The 16,008-nt window shown below is 30.9% G+C and overlaps 1 protein-coding gene and 1 long non-coding RNA gene across 4 annotated transcripts in view; one reads left to right on the top strand and one right to left on the bottom strand.

Moving 5' to 3' along the window:
* Positions 1–16,008, bottom strand: part of LOC143239950 (nonsense-mediated mRNA decay factor SMG5-like) — a 220,519-nt gene that overhangs the window by 163,752 nt on the left and 40,759 nt on the right. The window lies entirely within an intron of this gene.
* On the top strand, positions 10,093–14,660 carry LOC143239952 (uncharacterized). The gene is made up of 2 exons (XR_013021472.1): positions 10,093–10,470; positions 11,439–14,660. It is a non-coding gene; the product is annotated as an uncharacterized LOC143239952 (long non-coding RNA).

The raw sequence follows: 16,008 nt of genomic DNA, 5'->3' as shown, positions 1-16,008 counted from the left end.
GAGGGGTGTATATTGAAGTGTAGGAGATTTTGTCTTTGATTCTGCAGGTAATGGAAATGTTTTTGAATGATTCTCATCGACGGAGTTTAAAAGTTGGTTCGTAATTTCAGTTTTTCGGCAATCCATCAATCCATCAATTTCCCTTGAAATTATTGGCTTTTTTTGTTTATCCTTGTGAAATAAACAAAAATATATTAATAATATATTTTGTCTGAAACAAAATCGGTCACGTAAAATAAATAATATTAACTTATTTAACGGAAAAACATTCGTAATTAAGTAACTCAAATGTTTGTTTGAATAGTAGAAACAGGTCACCTGTCTGAACTTGGTATTAAGTTCATAACGTAAATTGGTTTATTCACAATATAAGAAGTGGATAATATTAAACTACATAAATAACATGACTTGTTAATGATAATGACTAGAATATCTAAAGTTATTTGAAAGCGCATTTGCAATAGAATTTCTAAATATACCCTAAAACAAAGTGGTTCTTAGTGCGGTTATAAGTATGTAATAAAACTTACGTTTACATGCATCTCGTGAAGAGGGTCCGGGGTCTGTAAATCGTCTTCCAGGACAAGCCGAACATTTGTATGATCCAAAATAATCACTGTAATGATCCTTGGGACACGGGACACATTCTTCCTGTTTTTACTTCTTAAACTGTCCAGGAGGGCAGGGAACTTAATGAAAGGAATAATTTTAACGTATGTATTTAACCATATCCTAAACACCACGAATTTGACAAAAGCAAGGGAATTAAATCATGTAACAGAACCAACACAAGCTCGTTAAACATTTAGTTTTATAGATAAATAAGTTATAGTATTTATAAGTTTTCTAAAAGCTGCTTTGTTAACATATTTTCCAAAAGAATCGTCAGATATATCGAACGTACAGAAAAAAAATTAGTAAAGATCAATTTGAAATAGTGTTTAGGTGTATATATATGAAAAATATATTTTATGTATTGCAGATCTATATATTATTGTTACCTTAAAATACACAAAAATAAATTAAAAATTCTGATTTCGCATCTCAAACGATATTCTACAGTTTTCATAACAATGAAAACACTTTCCAAGATTTTTCATATAAAAGGTTTATTTGTGTTTTAAATTCACTCTGTGTGAAATTATGAAACATTTAATATGGTTTAATATTTACTAATTAATAAAATAGTTTCCATAACTTAGTTTGTGTCCAACAATTTGTTGTTTGGTTTGTGACCTGATGTCTTCTTTTCAATAAATTACATTACCGCTGTAGTCACCCTTATCGAAAGCTTGAACGTCTGTAATTGTAAGGTGTTTGTATATTTTCAACTTCGGTTTTACTTTATATGATAAATTTCTTTGTGGCTTTTTTTTTTGAAGAAGAGGTGCAATTGAAGTTCGGTTGATTTTAATTCTATACTCCTGAATTCTGGCAAAGAAAATCTGCGAGAGCTGTGAGTTTAGAAAGTGTATATTGAAGTGTAGGAGGTTTTGTTTTTGATTCTGCAGGTAATGGAAATGTTTTTGAATGATTCTCATCGACAGGTTTAAAGAGTTGGTTGATAATTTCAGTTTTCGGCAATCCATCAATTTCACTTTTTGTAAGATCACTTGAAATCATTGGGTTTTTGTTATCCTTGTGAAATAAACACAAAAAATATGTTAATAATATATTTGTCTGAAACAAAATCGGTCACATAAAATAAATAATATCCTTATTTAACAGAAAACATTCGTAATTAAGTAACTCAAATGTATTAACATTGATGTTAAAAATACATTAAACTCATTTCATTTTAAATATCAGATGTGTGGTTTTAATATTTTCCTCTAGCAATATTTAGTGTAAATATTAATCTGTCCTATATATAGATATATAGTGGTTTGTCATTTTAAGAAAATAAAGAAATTTCGATAAGTATTGAAATACAGAAAAGTAATTAATGCCAAATTACTTTCAGCGCTTATGATGATTTATCAATATCAGTTTACGTTCATCTTAACTTCACAGCTAACTCACTTTGTGTTCGTGACAAACGAGTAGCAAAACAGTTAAAAACTGTTCCACCAAAACTTGTAATGCAGGAAGGACGTAATGGAAACTTTAGCTACTAAGTTAATGTTCATATATCTGAGACTGTAAGACGAATTTATATTATTTATTTATTATTGAAATATTAAAAAAAATATCTTAAATATCATACGGTGATGAACAACTTCCTAAAAGTCGTTTGTTTCTTCATTTCACTTAAAAAACTTCGATGTTAAAATTCTATAATGTAGCAGTGAAAGAATAGAGGGAAGGCACCTAGTTATTACCACCAGCCGTCAACTCTTTGGCTACTCTTTTACAAACAAATAGTGGATTTGACCGTAACTTTTTAACATCCCGATAGCTAGAAAGAGTCGGGGATTCAAGTCCCCGCCTCTCACATTGCGAGTCGAGTACCTTAATCATCTGGCCATGTCAGGCCTACCTTGAGGTCGTAAAGTCAAACTTCAACCTAATTTAATAATAAAATGTAATAAAACAATCTTAAATATCACAAAAAAATACGTTGATGAACTAATTCCTTAAAGTCAAAGAGTCAAACTTGAAGCAAATTTGAATCTCATTCAGAACAATGATTTGTCATTCCATAAGAGTGGTCTTGAGTCTGTATATTCAAATTAGAATATAAATTAAATATTTATTAAAGTGTGAGAACAATACTTATAAAGTACGTCTTTTCCGGGATTCAGTCCGTTGGCAATGTGTATTTTGTATCAGTAGATTTAGTATTTGATATGGTACATTTTAAGATTATTGTTTCGGTCAGTTTGATATAATCACTTGTCAAATGTGCCTTAGCAGCTAGAATGGGCGCACAGTTCTAAATCCATTACTAGAATTTACTCTCTAGATTTTCTGTCTATGAGTGTGTTATAAGAGTGACGATGAAGTCCCATAATTCGATATTAGTAGTTCAAGTATGTGTGACGGCTGGTGTGTTGGCTAGCTGCTTTCAATCTAACGACGAGTGATACAGATAACTTTTGTATCGGTTTTATTGTTTTGTTGTTGTTGAATTTTGTACAAGCCTAGGGTTATCTTCGCAATCCGTCCCTAATTTTAAGTGACAGACAAGACATGTGCTACTATTTATTAATGAACAGTGAAACTGATCGTCACAGTATAATGGCTATAAGGCTGTAATGACAGTCATGTTCGATGACGAGATTCGATCTCGCCACTGTATATTTCAAGTTTTTTCTCCAGTACCTCAGTGTCCAATCTGAAGGCTTATAATACTAAAACCGGATTTCGTTTGAATGGGCTTATGCTTCACACTAACAAAAGCAACTTACAGTTTTGTATTCATTGTATAATTACTTAATAAGATCTTGAACAAAATTTCTTAACACTCACGTCACAAATTTCTGATAAATTTGTCGTTGTAGAACTTCTTGTAGATTTTTCTGCATCTTCCACACGTTCTACACTAGAATCTCTAATTGGTGAATATTTTACAAAATTGAAGTTTCTTTCTTTTCCTGAATTCCTGTCTTGACAACGCAGTAATACTTTGAGACTCTCTCGTTTACGAATTATAATACTGAAAAAATGAACAGTTTAATTTTGATAAACATGTCTGTAGCTATGATTATCAATACACTTGTATCAAAAGTAACATGAGCTAACCAATAAGTAGCAGCAATCTTAATATAATTTGTACAACTTTAACGTCATTACAATATTTCAATAGAATATTAGTACACTGGCAATTGACACGTTTCATAATAAGATTCTTAATTGCTTTAATCAACGTCGCAGAGTTCTGTTCTTAGAGAACAATTTTAAATCATATTCTAAATTAGGAAAAGAAATTAAAATGAAAATATTAATTGTACATTAAACGAATTAGGTGGTGATTAAATATTTCTGACGAATACTGATAATAAGCAGTTAAATCGAAATTGTTTCACCCACTGTAAGTTCTAGTTAAAAATACGAGTTTAATTTCATAGTTGTAAAACTCCACACCTTCCTTATTCGTAAGCCTATTACATGTTAGAAATATTTAATCAGTATAAAACTCATAAGTGCCATTTAAAATTTACTTTATAAGATATCAATTTCAAAATATTTATAACAAACCATACAGATATTGAAATATATCCAAAATGTTACCCTGCCCAACCAATTAGCTATAAACTTGAGGGAATTCGATCCCATTGGATGCTTCTGTACCACCTAACAATAAACAAATTAAACCAACAAAAATATTATGCTTACCATAATAAAAGTATTAGAAGTGGTATTCCCACCGTGACAAAAACAAGTGGAGGCGTAAATAACTTTTCTATGAGGGATGCTGAAATTAAAACAATATTATCATTGTTTAACATTGATATCGTTTCTTAATAAATGTTTTCAAGTCGCACCAGTTGGGTAATATTTAACCTGCGAAAATATTTAATTTCAACTCATTAACAATTTCAATACCTATAACTAAAGGAAACCAACGGGAATGAAGCACCGAAACCATTTGTTAAAATCTAGTCGTAACTTAAATTACAGAAGATGTTTTATTAAATCAGATATATAGCATCTTTTTTTTTAAATAAATGTGTCGAAAAGACATCCTATATATAGAGATCATTGTACAAACATTTATATAAATACTTATTTATGGAGTTTTACTAAATTTTTTTATCCAAAATCATAGATGTACGAAGAATGTTTCAGAGGGTGGCTGTACAATTTTGTTCCATTGAGTTGATATTTTCTGCTTCAGTTTTGTCTGAATTAAAATTAAAAAATCTGTCCAATTAACTGTAAGTATTACAAGCTAGAGGGGCTGTTCCGATCGTACTCAATTTCATTACCATTATTAGTAGCCGCTGATTATGTCAGTTTTTGACCAGAAACACTTTTCAAATTTTACTCTTCTCTGTATATCGGATTCTAATACCAATTTTAAAACGGCTAAATGAATAAATGTCCATGTATCGTTACACTGTGGACTTTGAAGATATAGTTTGATTCCCACTGTTTTAATCATTTGCCAAATGAAAACAGTTGCTGATTTGTAAACTTTAACCTATAATCCTTTGTTAAGTCAAATTATTGTTTATTACTCTGTGAACAATAGAAATATGTGTCCAGCTTCATCACAATTATGTTGTTTTTCAATTGTTTCTTCTCTTCAGTAATCATAATAAATGATGAAGTTGTCCAGGATAGATTAGAGCCCCTATACTCCTAACTTGTCGAATTCTGAAGTTTTTGTTGATTTATTGGAAAACTGAGCCCCTTTTAAAACATTGTCCTCACTTCTACGTAGTTACCAACCATGACACAAGAATATTTTTATTTCGGAATTTTTTTGTAATCATTCGGATATAAGATGCTAAGCATGTGGCCTAATGTGCCATAACTTGCAAATACAACAATACGCTACTGTATTTTATATTCTGTATTGTGAGAACGTATAATTCAGATCGTTAGAAAACCAAACGTATTTTTAAACAAAAAAAAACATGAAAGTCGGAGAAAATTAAGAACAAACAGTGATAATAAAAATAACTTAAGTTACATTAAAACTAACAAAAAAGAGAAAATAAAATCTTAAAAGGTAACTGATATAGAACATCGAAACAAAAACCAGTCAAACCTCTGTTTCAAACAAAAATCTAATAAAATCAGGAGTACCAAAGAATAAAATCTCAACAAAATAATTTGTTTGAATAGTAGAAACAGGTCACTTGTCTGAACTTGGTATTAAGTTCATAACGTAAGTTGGTTTATTCACAATATAAGAAGTGGATAATATTAAACTACATAAATAACATGACTTGTTAATGATACTGACTAGAATATTTAAAGTTATTTGAAAGTTAAGCATTTGCAGCAATAGAATTTCTAAATATACCTGAGACAAAGTGGTTCTTAGTGCAGTTATAAGTATGTAATAAAACTTACGTTTGCATGCATCCCGTGAAGAGGCTCCGGGTTTGTAAATTGTTTTTCAGGACAAGCCGAACATTTGTATGATCCAAAATAATCACTATAATGATCCTTGGGACACGGGACACATTCTTCCTGTTTTTTGCTTCTGAACTGTCCAGGAGGGCAGGGAACTTAATGAAAGGAATAATTTTTAACGTATGTATTTAACCATATCCGAAACACCACGAATTTGACAAAAGCAAGGAAATTGAATCATGTAACAGAACCAACACAAGCTCGTAAACATTTAGTTTTATAGATAAATAAGTTATAGTATTTATAAGTTTTCTCTAAAAGCTGCTTTGTTAACATATTTTCCAAAAGAATCGTCAGACATATCGAACGTACAGTAAAAAAATTAGTGAAGATCAATTTGAAATAGTGTTTATGTGTACATATATATGAAAAATATATTTTTATGTATTACAGATCGATGTATTCTTGGTACCTTAAAATACACAAAAATAAATTAAAAATTTTGATTTTGTATCTTAATCGATATTCTACAGTTTCCATAATAATGAAAACACTTTCCAAGATTTTTCTTACAAAAGGTTAAAATGTATTTTAACTTCACTCTGTGTTAAATTATGAAACATTTAGTATGGTTTAATATTTACTAATTAATAAAATAATTTCCATAACTTAGTCTGTTTGTTTGGAATTAAGCATAAAGCTCCACATTAGGCTATCAGTGATCTAATCTCAACGGGTATCGAAACCCGATTTCTAGCGGTGTGAGTCTTCTGACAAACCGCAGTACCATTGATGGTTATTTTCATAAAGTAACCACTTTTTCACAGTTATACCACAATTTAAATATTTGAAAAATGTTTCTTATGTGGGATATTTTCCGCAATACATTTATTCGTGTTTTTGTTAACATTTTGTGGGCATTTGTTGTGTTTTTGTAAACTTATTCTGAAACACGATGCAACGAATAGTTGAAAACAAGTGAACCTGGAGCCATTTGAATAGTATCCACTAGGAAACCTTGCTATTTTCATCACGTATAGTAAGTTGTATGTCTTATAGAAATTTTACCTAACTGGTAATCTTTTATGTGATAATGTAATTAGCACAGGTATTTTTGTAGTGTGATATTTCGTTTTAACTGAAAGTCACAAAAGGTTTATTACATATATTGCTTACTTCACATATTATTTTGCGTCTCTGTGTAAAAGAAATTAAAATTTAAGCGATTTTTCATCATCCTGTCGCGAAAAATATACTTGAAGAAATATACTAACAAAAACACTTTACAAGGTTTCAATAGAAGCATTTGAGTTGTGATGAATCCAAATGCACTTCATGTTTTATCTTTAAATTAATGAAAACACATGTGTCTACGAAACAGAATTTTTTCCATAAAAAAAAAAAAAAAAAAGGTATATCGTTATTCACAACTTACAGCAATCACTCTTCCCTAACATGTATCCATATGGACAAATGATGTTGTTATCTGGTGGCGAATAAACTGAAATAAAAAATTAAATAAAACTGTTAAAATTTGCCAAGTTAACCATTTTACTGACATAAGTTAAACAATCTTTTTTGTATGTTTTAACACGAAGTTTTAATGACGATATGTGAAATTGTCTAGTGAATTTTTTTTTTTTTGTTTATAAACGATTAATAATTTTTTTGTAAATTTATAAGCGTAAACCATCAGTTAGTTATGCATCTTAAGCTGGAATGTTTATATCACATCAAAATTCAGTAACACAGATTACTCTTATGTCGGCATGATACTCACAGGCAACATCTCTGATGAGTTTGACATTTTAAAGTCAAGATAATGCATAAAACTAGAAACTATGTCTAGAGAGTTATGGGAAAATGCTCTAATAGAAAGATTGTGGATCTTTAACTGAAGTAGCTTCGAGCTTTCCTTACAAAAAGACTGTGTCCGCGTATCTTTGAGCAAAGAGAAACAACATTGTTAGCGCTCCTGATCTTCTGTCTATCAAGCTCATTAAGAGCTTGTTAGATCTTAGAACCCAAATACTCACAGGTGGTCTTACCTGTTTCCCAAACTCGCCAATTGCTCGGCTCATCAGACATAGAAGGGTCCCCGATGCTGTGCTTGTCAATATACTTTTGACTTTTCTCATCATTATGGGATCCCCATTTATTGAATTCTCCCGTTGCTTCACAATGACTAAGACCGCCCTTGAAAATACCCACCAAATTAGTTCAGTATTGAGTCTTTTATAAACGAAAGTTGAGCTCCAACGGACACGTGAATGCGTAGAAATTTGTTCCCATATAAGTTTATTGTTAATTTTTGTTGATCATAAAGGAGTGCAAAATGTAATAAACTGTCATCTATTTATGATAATTTTCGGGTTATTGTTCTATTACATTTGTTTAGTGTTCCCTTTTTTTGTCAGTAGTTATACCTCACGATTATTTTGCTTCATGAACACTCAGAAACTAATCGAAACGGTTATTTCTAGTTTGCCAATGAAAACGAAATGTGTCCCTTTTGAAAGCTCTCGGATATAAGGTATCGTATTTTTGATTTAGTAGATTTTGCGAAGTCCACATGACCCATGAGAATATGAAACTTAGAGAGTAGCTTATAGGGTTCAATAAAAAACACTATTATTATTTTTTGAGAAATGAAATTTAAGGAAAATATATTTATGCATACAATACAATAAACTAGAATTGTAATGCTACATATTCATCAATCACAATTTATAATACACTACACGAATTACAGATGGTTAAATAAAACAATATGAGTTGGAATGGTGTTGGTTGAGTATTTTGATTCGTGTGCGCTTTCGCAGTTAGAAGACTTTAATGGTAACGTCAATGTCTGTATATCCATCTGTTACGGTAGTAAAGATCTATGTACATCCGAGTGGCCCAAATGGTGTATCTATGAAGTTAGAACACTAGAAACTGGGTTTCGATACCCGTGGTGGGCAAAGCACACATAGCCCATTGTGTCGCTTTGTGCTTAACTGCAAACAAACAAGCGATCTGTGCGGTATCCGTATATATTCCTAAATTAACTTTCAAACAGCACTTATTTTGGCCTATGTATGTAACTTTACGGCCACTCACCACACGTGTATTTTTTGTATGAGCCTTGAACGTTTTTTGTTGTACAAATATCGTATTAGATTCCATGGTAAATTTAAATTGATGTTAACTCTAAATCCCCGTTAATTAGAATACCATGTTAGCGGAAATTATTTTCTAAGTGAAAGATAAATATTCACATGAAGTTATAAATATTCAGTACAATTATCTACCTTTTAAATAATGGTTCACAACGATTTGTTGTTTGGTTTGTGGCCTGATGTCTTCATTCCAATATATAACATTACAGTTATAATCACCCATATCGAATGCTTGAACGTCTTTTATTATAAGGTCGCCTGTATACTTGTCCATTCTGATTTTGTTTCCTACAGATCCAATTGTGCCTGTTCGGCTTGTCCATTTGTAGCTAACAACATCGCTGAATAAATATTTTTGTTTGTAACCAGGTGGGATACATTTAACTTCAATATCTTCTCCTCGACGGATGTATGTGTACTTAGCTTTTACATGTGTGCTTGGTAAAATAGCTCTTCCAAACACCGTAGTTTGGATTTCCGCAAGGAAGATAACTAAGGCAAATAAAATTCGCAATAATAAATCCATTATTCAGGAAATTTCTCTGTCTCTTTGATTTGCGTACGCTATGGGCTACTTTTCTCTAAAGGTTTATGTTGCTAAGATATGTTAATAATCTAAATAACTGTTGAAATTACACAATATATATTGTTGTTGAAGAACTCTTAGTAACTATATTGTGATTGTCAAAAATAATATTCAGGTAACAATACGTTATATATTAGTATTAAGCCTGTTGTAATGAGTATTGTTTCGCAAAATTGAAAAGAAAGGTTCGATTAATAATAATAAATATCAAATTGGCACGTATAAATGAGAACTTTAGATACGTAAACAATAAGGAAATATATCGTCACGATTAATTATTCAATGGACTAATGAATTAATTATGAATATTTATCCTCGTCATTAAAAGGTGTAATTTCAATGATGAAAAAAAATTAAAGACTTATAGGCCTTATCCCAAACAGTAAAGATGAGCTTGGCAATTGGCGAAAGTAATTTAATGCTGATAAAATAGCGAATCGAGTGTTATTGTTGCTGTGTTTCTTAAGAGCAGGGTTCCACAATTGATTCTCTGCGTCCTTTCCATTTTGAGGAATCGAACCTCGGATTTCAGTGTTGTTCTATTCACTGAACATGGTATATAGCGATTCCGATAATAGGTTAGTTCTCTATGTTATTCACCATATATTTCTTTCCTGGGACCGGCATGGTCAGGTGGTTAAGGCACTCGACTCGTAAACCGAGGGTCGCGACTTTGAATCCTCGTCACACTAAACATGCTCGCCCTATCAGCTGTGGGGGTGTTATAAAGACGGTCAATTTCACTATTCATTGGTAAAGAGAAGCGTTTTTTCATTATTATCATTCACTGATTTTAGCATCTTACATGTTACTTAATGCATCATTCCCTGATTTGTGTTTACATTATTATTTTGGTCTGAATGACTTAATTTTCAGCCATTTTTACAAAAAAGTGTTCGTGCTATTTCTTGAGTGATCATGCCATAAGATGGACATACTTTTCAAGGAATTTCACGTTTCTTGCAAACAGCTTTGGATCTTACTTCAATTTTATTATAATTAATCAATTTTAACCCCTTTTTTTGGCTCTTTTTAATGAATATATGACATATACTATGAAAAGGGAGTCAACTTTTCTACAGTTAATATGGGTAGCTTGTTAATTGATATATTGACTAAACTACTTAAATGTACAAGCTTTTTAGAATGTTCATTGATAAAGTTGTATATCTGTATCCCACAGCTATTACTCATTTCCCAAATAAGAAAATTACTAAAATTAGACAAATTACCATTTTTTCAGTTTATCAAATATGGATAAACTGGTGTATTGCTTATTTGAAACTGTACATACTCAGTGTTACAGCATTGAATAGATTTTTCTCTAAAATGAAATAAAACATTATCTGACAAATTTCAATCTTTGTAGTTTAACAAATAAACTTGATAATGAATAGAAACTTTCAGTGTACATTATTGCACTTCTGTATTAACATCCTTACAGTAATTCTGAACAAATAGATTCAGAAACAACAAAACAGCTGAAGTGACAATAATTCTTTTAACATAAGAAATGATAAAGTTTGAATCCTAACTATATTTGTTACTCCATAATGCCTATTTTTTATTCCCTGACTGATGGGTTTAGATAACAGTTATTGCCTATAAGATACACAACTCTTGAATTTGATGCTTTCACTAATAGGTAGGTGTTTACTTGGACCAAATTCATTGCTATAATAATAATGGTAACTGATATGTATAATGGATATATTTTCCAGATAGAATAAAATCGAAGCTGACCTCATTGTACTTTGTGAAGACCATTGTCTGGGAAGTGAAGAAAGAAAATTATTAGTTCAAAACTATTTCTGGACATTTCTGAACAACTGATGGTGAGCTAAAATGTTTCCATTAGTCTACAGGTTGATTCTTCTCTTCCTCTTTTGAGAACTAAATTAGAGAGCTCCATCTTGAAAAAAAATGAAAATAATCAACAGGTTGAATGTTATGTTCAAGCCAGTCATTTTCAGATAGATCTAATTATTGCATCCCTGCTAGTTATCAGTTGCAGGTTGTTGCACTTGAAGAGGCTGTGGTACAACTGCAAAAGCTTGCTACAGCTGATCAGTTCTTCCTCTCCTTCCACTTCCTCTGTATACAGCACTGGCAGGTATTTGAGCATGTTTTAGGACTTCATCTCTCCACTCTCTTCCATTTGTAAGACACTATTCACAGGGTTGTGGAGAGTGCTGTGGCAGTTATCAGTTGCTTAGAGCATCTACCTTGCAGTCAGTAGCAGGCAGGATCCACGTTGCTATCAGTTTCAAAGCTTAGTGATTGTATGTTATCACTGCCATTTGTTATATTATTTTGTGTTTTATTCATTCTGATCGTGCATGTGTGATGTGGATACCATTTTTGTCCAAAATACTATAGAAATTGAATTTTTTTTTTACACTTTGCATCTTTGTGATAATTAGAGACAAATGGTGTTACTTTTCAAATGTAATGCTATAAGATATTTCCCCAAACCTTTGTTTTCATTCACCGAGAGCATATTTGGTGTTAAAAAGCCAAAAGACATAATATATTATAGCCAAATAGATAAAGGGTCGTTATTATATTTCTTATATATACAAGTTGTTTTTTCATGGGAGTTATAAATTAATATTTTCATTAGATTTATTTTAAATTTATTCATCTCTATAGATTGTAACATAAACTTGTAAACTATTTCTTATGATACAGAATCATTTTTGTTTTAAAGTTTATTATAAAGATACAATAAAAACTGACTTGCCTGTTGAGAGTAATTGAATATAACAAAGATATCATAATGAAACCTTTGATTAATCAGCTTCTGATGTTCAGAAGATATATATGTTCAAAAAATCAATGAACAAGAAAAATAAGAAACCACATAATATTGGTTTCTTTAAAAGGTAGACCTTTCTTTGTTGTAGGAAAATTGGAAATTACTAAATTAAGTGTGAAGAAATGTGTAGTAACATTATAGTTATCAAAAGAAGACTATCATGATACACCAGAATTGTTTTGATTAGATACTGAAATAATTTGACATATGGGACTAATTTTATTTGTGTTTTATGATTACAAGTAAACTATGGAACAACAATTTTTGGTATAAAAGAGTATGAAAAGGTATTTAAAACATTTAACTTAAAAGGGAAATTATTATGGGTGTTTATACAGCAAAATAATAATATGACATGAAAAGTGATTAAAATATAAATGTTAATAAAAGGGACATAAAGGAATTCAAAACTAATAAATATTGTTTTATGGATAATAAGTATTAAGAAATATCAGGGATAAAAAAAGTAACAAACTTGCACCGTAACTCGACAACTAATTTTACAAAATATGGTTTTTCATAAAGACATGCAAACAGATTAGTAAATGACAAGCAAAAGTACCCATCTTCAGTTATGGGAAAAGTTAGTCTTATTTGCTTCTTCCTAATCCTAACCATAAATAATATTTCTTTTATCTTTCCTTGACCAACTGTATTCTTACAAGTTCACACCTGTCTGATTCTTATATCTTCAATTTTAATGATTCTGAATTCCTTTTCCTTGATTTCCACAATTGGGATTTCTCTTGTTAAGTTTGTTATGGGAGAATGGGGTCAGATTATTTAGTACTGGTTTCACATTTTAGTTCTCAGTATTTTTGTCTTTACTTGATTCTTCTAACCCTACTTTACCTGTCATCTCTGTGCCAAAGGCTGAGGTGCTGCACCATGCTCCTTAGAATTTTTGTAGGTGATTATCATTCCCTGTTTCTTTTCTCCACAATTTTTTGTTGTAGTCCTAATTAAATTTAATCAGAAGCTAAAATCAATCCTTCATTTTATCCTTAGTTTACACACTGTTGCAAACTGAAACTTCCACCACTATACCTTGCTTTAGTTCCCAATTTCCTGTGTAAGAATTTCTAATTCACAACTGTCCTTTGTTACCTGTATATGATTCATTGAGGTTGTCAGTCATTACTAAATCCACTTGGGTCACACTTTTACGTACACAGGTGAGGTGGATAATTCTGTATTTTTACCTGTAGTCTTTTACCCAAATTCTTTCTCTCTTCTCTTCCAACCACTTTCTTCTATCTGCAGTATATTGAAGTTGTGGTGTTCATTAATACTTCTGAATTTTTCCTTGCTCACACTCAAGTTTCACTTGAGAGTGTTTCTTAAGCCCTTTCTGAGTTTTGCTCAGCCTTTTCCATCTGCCTGTGAGTGACTAGTCACAAAAATCTACACTTGTTCAACTTATAGTTCATGAGAGATAATTTGATGATGGGGACCATGGCTTCACTAAAACCAACTAACTCTTTGATCACACACAGACATTTCCATCTTCTCCTCTGAACCTTGCATTCACAGAAGAATTACTCATTGAAATCTTGACGAAAATAGTTCATATGCCCCCTCCTCCAGCCCAGGATTTATAATGGTGGCTTGCCTCTCTGGCATCACCATCAATGTGCCACTATCTTTATCTAAGATGGATCTGTATCTGTTCACTGATACTTCATCTCATCATATGAATGTACTCTAACTTCTGGTAGTCTGTTGGGCTTATTCATTGTTCTTACCCTTCCTCAGGGATTGTTTCGAAAAAAAATACAAGATAAATCTACCATTTTTTTCTTCTAGAATAACTGTAGATTGTTACATAAAATAAGTTATTTATCCTAAATAATCCCAGACTTGTAACAATTTAAATTTTCTCCTCATTTAGTTTTATTGTTTTAATATTCTTTGAACTATGTAAGTATGCACCTATAAACACCTGGTAGATAAATGACTAAAACTGGAGTAAAATAAACAAACACTAAATTATGTAGCACATGCATTTTACATGCATAGATTCCTGAGAAATTGTTTCACTCATATTTTCTTTTCTATTCTAATAATATTCTGAGTTTCACATTGTACTCACTTTTGTAACAATAAATGAGAAATATAAAAGCAAGACTTTTAGTATTTACTTGTGGATCTTGTACTTTATTGTAGTAAGTCTGGATAAAAGTTAACACTTGTTAATACTTTGCTGAATTAAATTAGGAACACAAAATAATAACATGCAAACATTATATAATATCGTGTAATTAATATTATTTAAGTGGCTCTCTAAGTATAAACTATAAGTATATAGAAATACATCCCTTCGTCAAGGTGTACTCAGCAATGCAAATTTTTAGCCTGTAGCCAGAATAATTCAACAGCTGTAGTGAATGTGAGATAGCCCGTTTGTAATTCAATGAATTAAAATATACTAATTGTGTTTATTATAAATAATGCTTTAAAAATGTCAGAGAGAATTACAGATATTTTTAAAAGACAATGTGTAGGAAGATATGTAGAGCTAAGAAAACAACTCTATCATTGTTGACTCTTATTAAAGTTTTTGTTTAAAGTGATATTTATTATTCTTACTGGTAGTCAGACATCAATCAAGGAAGAGTTTTTTGCTATCTACAGCATAAATTTATTCAGGTATGTGACAATTCCTTTTGTGTACAGAATAAAATTTATTCCACCACAGTTTGTAATTCTAATACTAGTTGTCAGTTTCCTAGAGTTTTGCATCAATTTGTGTGGTCACAAAACTGGTGATTATGGAAGGAAAAGAGTTACTGTGGGTAGAATGTTGTATTCCATGTTGTGTTGAATGTCTTATTATGCAACATGTTAATATATAACAAGTCAGTAAAACCACTTGCCATTGATTTGTCTATCAAGGCATTATACAGACACTATTTAACATCTTGAGTGAGTGGTTGCCCCAGAAATCTACAGGTATTTATGCAAAGTTGGAAATCTATATTGTAAAATCAAGTGTTTAACCTCAAATTTTTTTGACACTGAAGGAAGAGAGATCAAGACAATAGAGTTTGCATCAGTAGCCAGGTGAAAAAAAAAACCAGTTAAGTGTGAATACCAGATAATAAGAATATACCAGATTTGTTATTTTTAAGAGCGATATTGATAGACTTGTTAAATTTAAAAGAGAAAGTTCTGGTTGGCACTTTTAGTGCATAGCATTGAATGCAAATCAAATATTCATTGTACAGTTTAAAGAAAACAAAGGAGTGCAACTGACCCCTGTAACATTGATAGGACAAGAAATATCAAGAAAAGGGCAATTTAAAAAAAAAAAATAGTTCTTTAACTTTTAACTGTTATAAATATAGACAGTGCAAAAAATACAACAAAATTAAAAAAAAAGTTTTTTGTGTAATATTATATTGAAGCTAATAACTTAAATCACTATGATTTATGTGTGTGAACTTTGTATTTGTAAAGTATTTACCATTATA

Source organism: Tachypleus tridentatus, chromosome 13 (genome assembly GCF_004210375.1).
Source record: "Tachypleus tridentatus isolate NWPU-2018 chromosome 13, ASM421037v1, whole genome shotgun sequence".
NCBI lineage: Eukaryota > Metazoa > Arthropoda > Merostomata > Xiphosura > Limulidae > Tachypleus > Tachypleus tridentatus.
This window is presented reverse-complemented; position numbering and strand designations above follow the sequence as displayed.